The sequence below is a fragment of the Dipodomys spectabilis genome, unplaced genomic scaffold (genome assembly GCF_019054845.1).
Source record: "Dipodomys spectabilis isolate Male_0828 unplaced genomic scaffold, ASM1905484v1 ptg000487l, whole genome shotgun sequence".
NCBI lineage: Eukaryota > Metazoa > Chordata > Mammalia > Rodentia > Heteromyidae > Dipodomys > Dipodomys spectabilis.
The window spans coordinates 1,359,678-1,370,021 of record NW_024871164.1 but is presented as its reverse complement, the minus strand read 5'-3'; the positions used below and the strand labels follow the sequence as shown (position 1 = coordinate 1,370,021).

General features: G+C 35.2%; 1 non-coding gene across 1 annotated transcript; it reads left to right on the top strand.

Annotated features, from left to right (window-relative positions):
* The first annotated feature begins 6,770 nt into the window (after window positions 1–6,770).
* On the top strand, window positions 6,771–6,876 carry LOC122098695. Its single transcript, XR_006145784.1, has one exon. It is a non-coding gene; the product is annotated as a U6 spliceosomal RNA (small nuclear RNA).
* The last annotated feature ends 3,468 nt before the right edge of the window (window positions 6,877–10,344 follow it).

Below are 10,344 nucleotides of genomic sequence, written 5' to 3'. Positions count from 1 at the left end.
AGGAACAATACTCTACCATGAGTAGAACCCTCATCTCCTCATTCCTTCTCAGGGAGCAGAGGAGGGAAGGCTGCATGTTCCCTACCACTGGAGATGTCTGTCTTTGATACTAACAAAGGCCAGGCTGAGCAACTAGCTCCAACACAGGCCTTGGAAGAAAACAAAAGAGTCATTTAGCAGGTCACAGGAACCTTACCTGACCTCCCAGGTTCAGCTCCACCCATGGGAAAGTCAACTAGCCCAGACAGAGAAAAATCTGCCCCCTGAGGAGTGACTTTCATCACTGGGTAAACAGAGCCAGAGGCTGCCCCTCCCTACAGCAGCCTAGACAACAATTAAAACTCAGTAAACATAAACCCTGAGAATGGCTCCAAGCTGGGCTCTCTGAGAGTCTCAGGAGCTAGCCCAACAAGGAAAAGCTACTGATTGTTGAAAGGCCTCAACTCTACCCATAACCTAGTCTTATCACAGCGTCTCCAATCTGGAGGAAACTCCCATCTCCTTCTTTTGGGATACTCAAAGCAAATCTACCTCCCACTGAACTAGCCTGGGAGGAGGATCACAAAACAATGGGTTAGGCAAAGCATTTTTCTGCCTGTTCAAACAAACTGACTTAAGAAAACAGTCAAGCCACAGGAAAACCAAACACCACAAGCAGACCAGAGACTCCACCAAGAGACTGGTAATGGACACGGGAGATACACAATCGTACCATTGCCCCCATCCCCCCACCAAAAAAAAAAATCAAAGAACTCTTTCTTTTAATTTAATTTAATTTTTTATAGTGAGAATACAGTACAGAGGAGTTACAATTACATGGGCAAGATAACGAGTATATTTCTTATCAAGCATTGTTGCCTACTTGTTTCCCCTTCCCATCCCTTCCCATACTTCTCCTCTCCCTTCACCTATCCTCCCCTACCCCCCACCAAAGGTGTTAAGTTCGTTTTTCGACATAATGAATTGTACATCTCATTGTTGCAATGAAAGAACTCTTATTTGAACCTTTTTAAAAATTTTTTAATTTTTAAAATTGTTTTCTATTAATTTTATTTTCCTCCCATAATTTTTATTTTAGGTGTATACGTGTGAGTGTGTGTGTGTGTGTGTGTGTGCATGTGTGTGTGTGTGTGTGTGTGTGTGTTTATCTCTTCTGAACTTTTGGTCTTTTTAAGTATTCTTTTCATTTTTTTCTGATTCGGTACAGGATGATAGATAAGCATCTAGCTTTAGTTTTCTATGAGTGATTAACCAGTTTTGCCAGCATTTTACTGAAGAGGCTGTCTTTCTTCCATTCTATTTTTTAGCTCCTTTATCAAAGATTAGGTGCCTATTGGTCTGTAGGCTCATTTCTGGGTTTTCAATTCTATTCCATTGGTCCTGAGTTCTGTTCTTGTGCCAGTGCCAAGCTGTTTTGTTTGCTAATGCTTTGTAGTAGAGTTTGAAATTTGATATTGATATTACTCCAGCACTGTTTTTTCTGTTAAGGATTGTTTATGCTATTCATTGCCTTTTATCCTTCCATATGACTTTTTGGATTGCCTCTTCTATTTCCTTGAAAATGAGATTGAAATATTGATTGGTATTTCATTGAATTTGTAGATAGCCTTGGGAAGTTTTGCCATTTTCACGATGTTAATTCTTCCAATCCAGGATCAAGAGCGTTTTTTCACTTTCTAAGTTCTGTTTTGATTTCCTTTTTCAGGTTTTTAAAGTTTTCATCATGGAGATCCTTTACTTCTTTGGTTAAGTTAATTCATTGCTATTCTATTTTTTGTGGGGTTATTAAGAATGGAGTTGCTTTTCTGATTTCAGCCACTCTTTTCTCATTGTTGGCGTACAGAAAAGCCATTGATTTTTGAGGGTTAATTTTATACCCTGATACATTGCCATAGTTTTGAATCAGCATGAGTAATTTGGGAGTGGAGTCCATGGGATTCTTTAAATACAAGATCATGTCATCTGCAAAGAGAGAGAGTTTTACTTCATCTTCCACTGTTTGGATCCCTTTTATGTTTTCATCTTTTCTTATTGCTGTAGCTAGGCATGCTAAAAGTAAATTGAAGAGAAGTAGAGAGAGTGGACGTCCTTGTCTCGTTTCTGAGTTATGAGGAAATGTCTTTACTTTTTGACAATTTAGCATAATTCTGGCTGCAGGTTTGTCATATACAGCCTTTATTTTATTGAGGAATATTCCCTGGATTCCTGGTTTATGCAGAAACTTCATCATAAAATGGTGTTAATTAATTGATTTGCGTATATTGAACCAGCTTTGCTTCCCTGAACTGAATCTTGTTTGATCATGGTATGTAATTTTTTGGATGAATTGTTGAATTGTTTGGCGAAAATTTTGTTGAGAAGTTTGGCATCAATGTTCATCAAAGTAATGGATGTGTAATTCTCTTTCTTTGATGAGTTTCTTTGATGAGTTGGCATGAGGGTTATGATGGCTTCATAGAAGTAGTTTGGTAGTGAACTTTCTCTTTCAGTTTCATTGAAGAGTTGGAGGAGTATTGGTATGAGCTCTGCTTTGAAAACCTTGTAGAATTCTGCTGTAAATCAATGTGGTTCTGGGCTTTTCTAAGAACAGAGGTCTCTTACTGCTTTTTCTATTTCAATGCTTGATATGGGCCTGTTAAGATGGTTTAACTCATCTGCTCCTTTTCAGTTGTTGCTGGTGTTGAGTAGAATCTGCTCACCCACTGTGTCTGGTGCCTTTGTCCTGGACTCCCTCTGTTGTATGTATGGCAGAGTGACTATGGCCGCCACCAAAGCTGCCTCAGCCATGGCTACAGCAACTGCTCAGATCTGTCTCCTTCCCTGGATTTTCCCTCTCTAGCCAAACTCTGTACTGTGATGGCACACAGTGTGATACTCTAGCCTAGTACTGTTCGCTGGAACACTAAAACTGCTTTCTGTGAGAGAGATTGTTTAGCCTCCAGGTTCTCCTCCACCATTCTCCTCCACTTCTCATAAACATTTTCTTATTACAAGATTATTCTAGATTAGTTATATTATGATTGATAATGACCAAGATTGACAGAAAGGTGAAGGAAAATTGTCTACATTTCCATGAGGTTCTGACTTGTGTTTCAAATGTTATAAAAGCTCTCCATGAGAAATCTAGCAGCTGCATTTCTATATAGTCTTTGCTTGCTTACAATTTCTGATAATGTTTCAATTGAAGTACTTCTCCTTAGAGTCCCATACCATTCAATGATGTTGTATTATATCTTTGTTACATCTTGAAGATAGCTCTTGGTGATTAAATTTGTGCTTTTCAAATTAGCTCTCACAATTCCATCCACAAAATGCAGACAAAAATTATCTGAAATAAATTTGTATCTGTTGATAGTGAATATATTTTATTTTCCACTATAACATAGAATATAGTAAAATTTTTCACAGAAATTACACTGCACTAGGTTGTGGGCAGATTCTAATGAAAATAATATACTGTGTTTATGTAGAGAATTTGAGCATCCAAAATTTTAGTATGCCTACGATCCTAAAACTAATACTTTACTTATATTGAGTGAAAAATACAACTTGCTATATGTACAGTTTTCCTAGTATGTTTTTAATATATATTTTATTGTAAAGATACTGTACAGAAGGGTTACAGTTGCATAAGTAAGGTAATGAGTACATTTCTTATTGAGCATTGTTACCACCTCCTTTGTATTCCCCTACTATTCCTTACCTTCACACATCCACAACACCTCCGTCCACCTCCCTCTAATAGTATCTTGCAAATCTCATTGTTACAATGGGACAACCTGTATCCTTTCCTTGTGTCTTAAATGAAGAAATGTTGGCTTGTTTCATGCTGATTCTACTTGTGTAGACACACTTAAAAACAATTTCCAAGTCCAAAATCACATAAATGAAATGCACATCATCTTTTGTCAGTTGATATAATTGTGTTCTACACATTTATTGACAGGTTACAAATTATTCTTAAATTTTAATACATAAAAAAACTTTCTTTTTTCCTTATTTTAGTGGCTAGGACATCAGCACGACCTCAGACAGCATTTCTCACTTTAGACTTTTCATATGGGTTAGTTAAATTTTGACCTGTGCTCCCGTCTTCTGGGGAGTCACTCATCTGCTTAGGAATTGATGCTGGCTGTTGGAAAAGAGCCCAAGGAAGGATGCCATTTAAAGCCTTATAACTTTATTCTTAATAATCCTACTACTTTGGCTGTTGAGAGTGTCTACAAGAGCAAGCATTCCATGGGGAGCAGGGAGACACCATATGACCTATACTTATTTAGATTTCCGAGTGACTTGCTATCACTTGTACTGCATTTTTTCAAGTCGAATCTCTCTAAACCGACCAGTTGTAAGAGATAAGAGGAGTGGTAAAAGAACTCTTAGAGACAAATATATCTTCAACACATTTGTTACCAAACATTCTGTCAAAGGCATATTCAACAACTAGTGAAACTTTTGTTGGCTATATCTATGTGTCTTTCTCCATTTGTGCATGTGTACATGTGTGTACATATGTATGTATTTGTGTGTATAGTAACATTCATGTGTACATATATGGGCCTATATATGCATATATGCATATGTAAATAAATATACATATATAAATATATGTGCATATAAATATATATCAGGTGTTCAGTGATTTAATCTACAGTTCCCAGCACATTGTGCTTATCACAAAGTGTACATCATAAACTACTCTTAAGGATCTGTGCTATATGAGGGATATCCTTTGTACTTACTTCCCCCATTACCTTGTTTTTCATCCCTGTGAACAACTTCAGCCTACTTTCCATAGGATAGCTTTGTTTTTGTTACTTACTGATAATAAAAGTAAAAGGTTGCTTGTAAAGAAAAAGAACTTTTAGGTCCCAAGCTAAAAGTATCTTATCAGTCTCAATGATTCATATGAGATAAAATTTATAATAGTACTTAAAGTGAAAAGGAATTCCTAGATCTGTTGTTTTGCCATTTAGAGTGGCAATGAATAATTTCACGTCACTGTTATAACTCTTAAAGAATGCAAGGGTAAGGGATGGTCCCTATCCCCACAAAACCAGTGGATCCTGACGGATAATAGTAGACCAGCAGAAAATCTAAGTAGCAGACATAGAGCATGAAAGAGAAAGAGCAGAAATGAGAGAGTGCAAGAGAGGGAAAAATATCATAATACTTAAAGTGCGTAACAGATAAACGAGTTGTATGAAAATATTCATACTGCTATATTGAGACTCTACATGTACATTTGAAGGTAGTTGATGTATGATAACTCATCAACATAAAATATAAAGTGATTCTGATAAAAAATAAAAATGACTCAGAAGAAATTATAAATGCAAAAACAGTCTTCACAGAAGCAAACTCTCAGAAATATTTCTTGACTTTGAAAAGGATAAATTGGCTGCAGTTAGTATAAATTTAGAAGTATGACAATTCACAAAAATATAAAAATATGTTTACATATTTCATTATATAACCCAAAGGAGAAAGCAAATATTGTTCACATGATTTTTTAAATCACAGTTTCTCAGGTGCTGGGAAGGTGGCTCAGTGGTAGAGTGCTTGACTTGCATGAATAAGGTCCTGAATTTCATTCCTTAGCACGACATAAGCAGAAAAAATGAAAGTGGTGCTGTGGCTCAAGTGGTAACCCTAGCCGTGAGCTGAAGAACTGAGGGACAGTACCCAAGACCCAGAGTTCAAGCCCCACAACCAACAAAAACAAAGCAAAAAAAACAAAAACAAAACAAAACACAGTTTCTCAATTTTGTGGCCTCAATTCTGTAATACCACTACTTCAGCCTAGGGTTAAGATTTTAGGTGTGGACATTTATCAACACTACTGATTCAGACTCTACTTGATAAAAATTTTAATCAATATTTTGTTTTTAGTTTTGCTCTTTGTAAATTCACATGCACCTATGAAAAATGGTGTGGCCATCCCAATAATATTCTCAAAGTACCTCTTATTGACGACTCACAAAATGTTTTATTATATTACAAGGAAAAAATGCTATGAAGAAAAAAATAATTAAATATTAATGATTACTAAAATAAAAAACAAAATAATTACCAGGGCTTTCAGTATTTGAAGTGTACATAGTAGATTTTACTATTTTCTCATATTCCTGTACATGTAAAACTGGATAAAGCTATGAGTAGCCTTTAAATTTACCCACTAAGATTACTATTTATAGTTCATCTCATCATTTATGTGTGGCTTATATAATTATTTGTTCATCATTAACATACAACGTAAGGGAGCCCTAAAGATTTAACAGAAACTGTGTACTTTAAATCTTAACTCTTCACTCTGCTTCTTTAAACAGTCTTTGCAACTTCTCATTAGTAAAGTTTCTATAAACTCTGAAATGTACATACTTACTAGTACATGCTACTAGAAATATTATATACTTTATCAAAAAATTTTATGACCTGCTAAACAGTCTTAATTTTATCATATATAAGCAAATCCCAAAAATAAACATATTTAAATCATTAAAACTTTTAACAAACCTTAACATTTGCTGCAATGATCACTATGACAGGTGCCTTGTGTAGAATAATTGAATTCCTCTTCTACACATCTCATGAACAACAAATACCTGGAATTATTTTGTTTTTGCCATGTCAATCTTGACTTTACTCTTAAATGTGTGCTTATGTAAGGAATAAATGGTTCAAAATTTCACAATTCTTTTGAACTTACTTTTTGTTGAATTGTCTAGTTTAAGAAAATCAATTACACTTTATATATACAATAATGTTCTGTGCTCAATTTGGCCGCACATACACTAAAATTGGAACATACAGAGAAGATTAACATGGTCCCTGCAAAAGGATGACACGCAAATTAGTGAATCGTTCCATACTTTTACAACAACAGATGCTGGAAGGGATGTGGCCAGAAGGGAAGCCTACTGCATTCTTGGTGGGAGTGTAAACTTGTTCATCCACTTTGGAAAGCAGTTTGCAGGTTCCTCAAAAGACTCCACATAGAGCTCCCATATTACACAGCAATCCCACTTTTGGGCATTCCCCTAAATGATCAGAAACAAGTCCATACTAAAACTACCACCACAACAATGTTTATTGTAGCATTATTTGCCATAGCTAAGATATGAAACCAACTCCGATGCCCCTCAGTAGAAGAATGATCAAGAAAACGTTCTGTGTGTGTGTGTGTGTGTGTGTGTGTGTGTGTGTGTGTGTGTGTGTCTGAGAATGTACACTTACACAACCACTTTGGAAATCAGTCTGGTGAGTCCTCAGAAAGCTAAATATTGACCTTCCTTATGGCCCATTCATACCACTTCTAGGCATCTATTCTGAACAACAGGTACTAATATTCAAGGACACATGCACCTCCATGCTTATTGCAGCACTGTTCACAATAGCCAGGATATGAAAAAAAAACATATGTACCACCAGAGATGAGTAGATCCAAAAAGTGTGGTAACTATACACAATGGAATATTTTCCATCCATTAGAAAGGACAAAATAATGGCATTATTAAGGAAATCAATCAAGCTACAGGAAATCATGTTGAGCGAGGTAAGCCAAAAGCAAAGAGACGAACGGCATATGGTCTCCATGATAAGTGGATGTTAAATCCAAAATGTAAGGTGATATGAAAAAATTAACCACACTTAAGAAACCAAGAACTTCCACTCATCTGGTCGAATCACTACTAAATAATCCCATTTTGCTGATCATATGTGCACACTGAAGGGAAACCAGAGGACGACACAAGACTAGAGAGAATCAGGGAAAAACATACAATAGTGGGATCCATCAGCTGCACTGGACATTGACCAAAATAAACTAAGCAACTCCATGTCACTGAAGGGAGGGAGGGAACAAGTGGGAAAGAGGGAATAGCTGACGCTATACAAAACAAAAAATATACATATTTCAAAACAAAAGAAGTATATATATATGAAATAACTCTATTGCAAAGCTCATAGAACTCATAAATGTTGTAGACTATGATAGACAATTTGCTCCATCAAAGATAGAATGTGTTTGTGACTTTAACTAAGCATCACTATCCCACAATATTGTGAAATTTGGGAACTTATGTAACCATGTAATCACAATAAAAACATTTGAAAAAATGATGTAGGTGGAAAACTAAGTTGCTCTAAAAAACAAAAAAGGAAAATGTTCTGTGTGTATATGTGTGTACAAACACACACTCACATATATACTATACATATATATATATATATATATATATATATTAATTCTATGCCTCCATCAGAAAGAATGACATCGCCCAATTTGTTAGGAAATGGAAAGTCTTGGAAAAAATTACATTAACTGATGTAAGCCAAGTCCAAAGAAACATAGGTCCCATGGTATCCCTTATTTGCAATAACTAGTATATGTCTGGGATAAGCAGAAATGTTGAAAAGCTTTGTGTGTATGACTAAATAAGTTGATGTTAAGCTAAGTGACCCCCAAGATAGAGACACAATTTTTTTCTTTCTTGCTGTTGTTTCTCACATATTTATAATGTACAACGTGATTTTTTTTGTTTTTTATACGTTCCTCCCCAACAGTATAACCTTCGTTTTCACTTTATTTGATGTTAGTGCACCTGCATCTTGTATATACACTTCTCTAATTTGGGGAAAGAAAGGGACAAAACAACATGCTTAAATGGGAATACAGTTTGACCCATTGTATAACAATAGATGCACAAGACATTATTTTGAAAAACGAACTTTACAATTTAGGCTGGGGACATTTGGTGGGTCTTGGGGTTGTGAGGAGTGTACTTGTGGAGGTGGAAGGGAAGGAATGGTGGGGGAAAAACAAAGGAGGAGGTAACAAAGCTTGACAGGAAATGTACTTATTACTTTGCTCATGTTACTGTAACCCCTTTTTTACAGTATTTTTACAAAAAAAGTATAAAAATATTTTGAGATGGAAGAGTTTATTTTGCCTATTTTACCCATATATTATCATTAACAAAGAAATTAATGCAAAACACTGATATGAAGATATTTTGAAAAAGTGAGTGTGTGTGAATTCCTGCATGTTAGCATGCTCAGAGTTTGAAATCAGGGCCTCAAGATCTCGCTACGTCTTGCTCTCTAGATTGGTGAGCTACTATATAAGCTACATCTCCATTCCTGGCACTTTGCTAGTTCATTAAAATTTTTGAAAATAATCTCATGTATTTATTTTGCCCTGATTGGCTTCCAAATGTTATCCACAGATGTTAGCCTCTTGAGTAGGTATCTCGAGTAGTTAGGATTACAGGTGTGACAAACCAGCACAAGGCTTTCAAAATAATTTTAAAAGTAGAAGAAAATTTACTTCACAGAGGCCTGTTTTATCATCTCCTAGTTTTAAAGCATTTTGGAGTGATTATATGTGAATTTTTTCATTCTTGAATTCTTAAAATACAGTAAGTGATGATATTTAAAAGATTTAGTACTTTGTAAAACCGATACTGGAACTATGGGACAGAAGAAATTTGCCTCTCTTTGGACCATAATTTATAAGCTTAGCTCTGTGCATAATAACCCAATGTCACAAACACAGTCCGTGTTGAAGACAAAATGTAACAGAAAACAATCACCATGGAAAATAATTGCTATGCTATTATTTCTTGGACAATATGAATATTGAATTGAGAGTACCAGAGAATGGAGAGAATTTATTTACCTTTTGTGTATTGCTGAAAGACTTTTGGAAATTTGACTCATTTCCTTCCTCACTGTGTGTCTTGGGCCATGCTCTTAGTGCCTTTAATTACAATTTTTCCAAACACTAAAATGGTAATAACATTAGCATTATAGCAAATATTATCTTAAGAATTAAGGGTCCTTAGGATGATGAACTCTTTTCTCATTCTTGTAGAGGCATTATCAGATGAGAGGAACTGTATTTTTGTTTGCTTACTTTCATTTATTCTTCAGTTTGAAATCTGAACTACTTAAAACCGAAAGAAACCAAAATTAGACAGGCAGGCTTTGGAAAGAGCAATCAATGTAAAATAAAAGAAATACATATAGCTATGTAAAAGGCCTAACTAAATTGTTGTATAGTTTCAAGCATAAACAGAAAATGATTTAAGCAATATCAAGTTATTGAAAATGTTAGAAGTTGCTTAATTTTTTCCTTTTTACTACCTTGAATTAATTATTTTTGTATAGAGAGATTAAAAATGAGATTAACAAGATACTTGATTAAAAATGGACAAAAGTTTGAATAGACATGTTTTCCATAAACCCCTCTATATCACCAGTGGGTTTACACAGTTGTGTTTAATATAACTTCTGTGCTGGCTTAATGCATTGTGAGCAGAAGTCATTAGAGAAATGTAATTC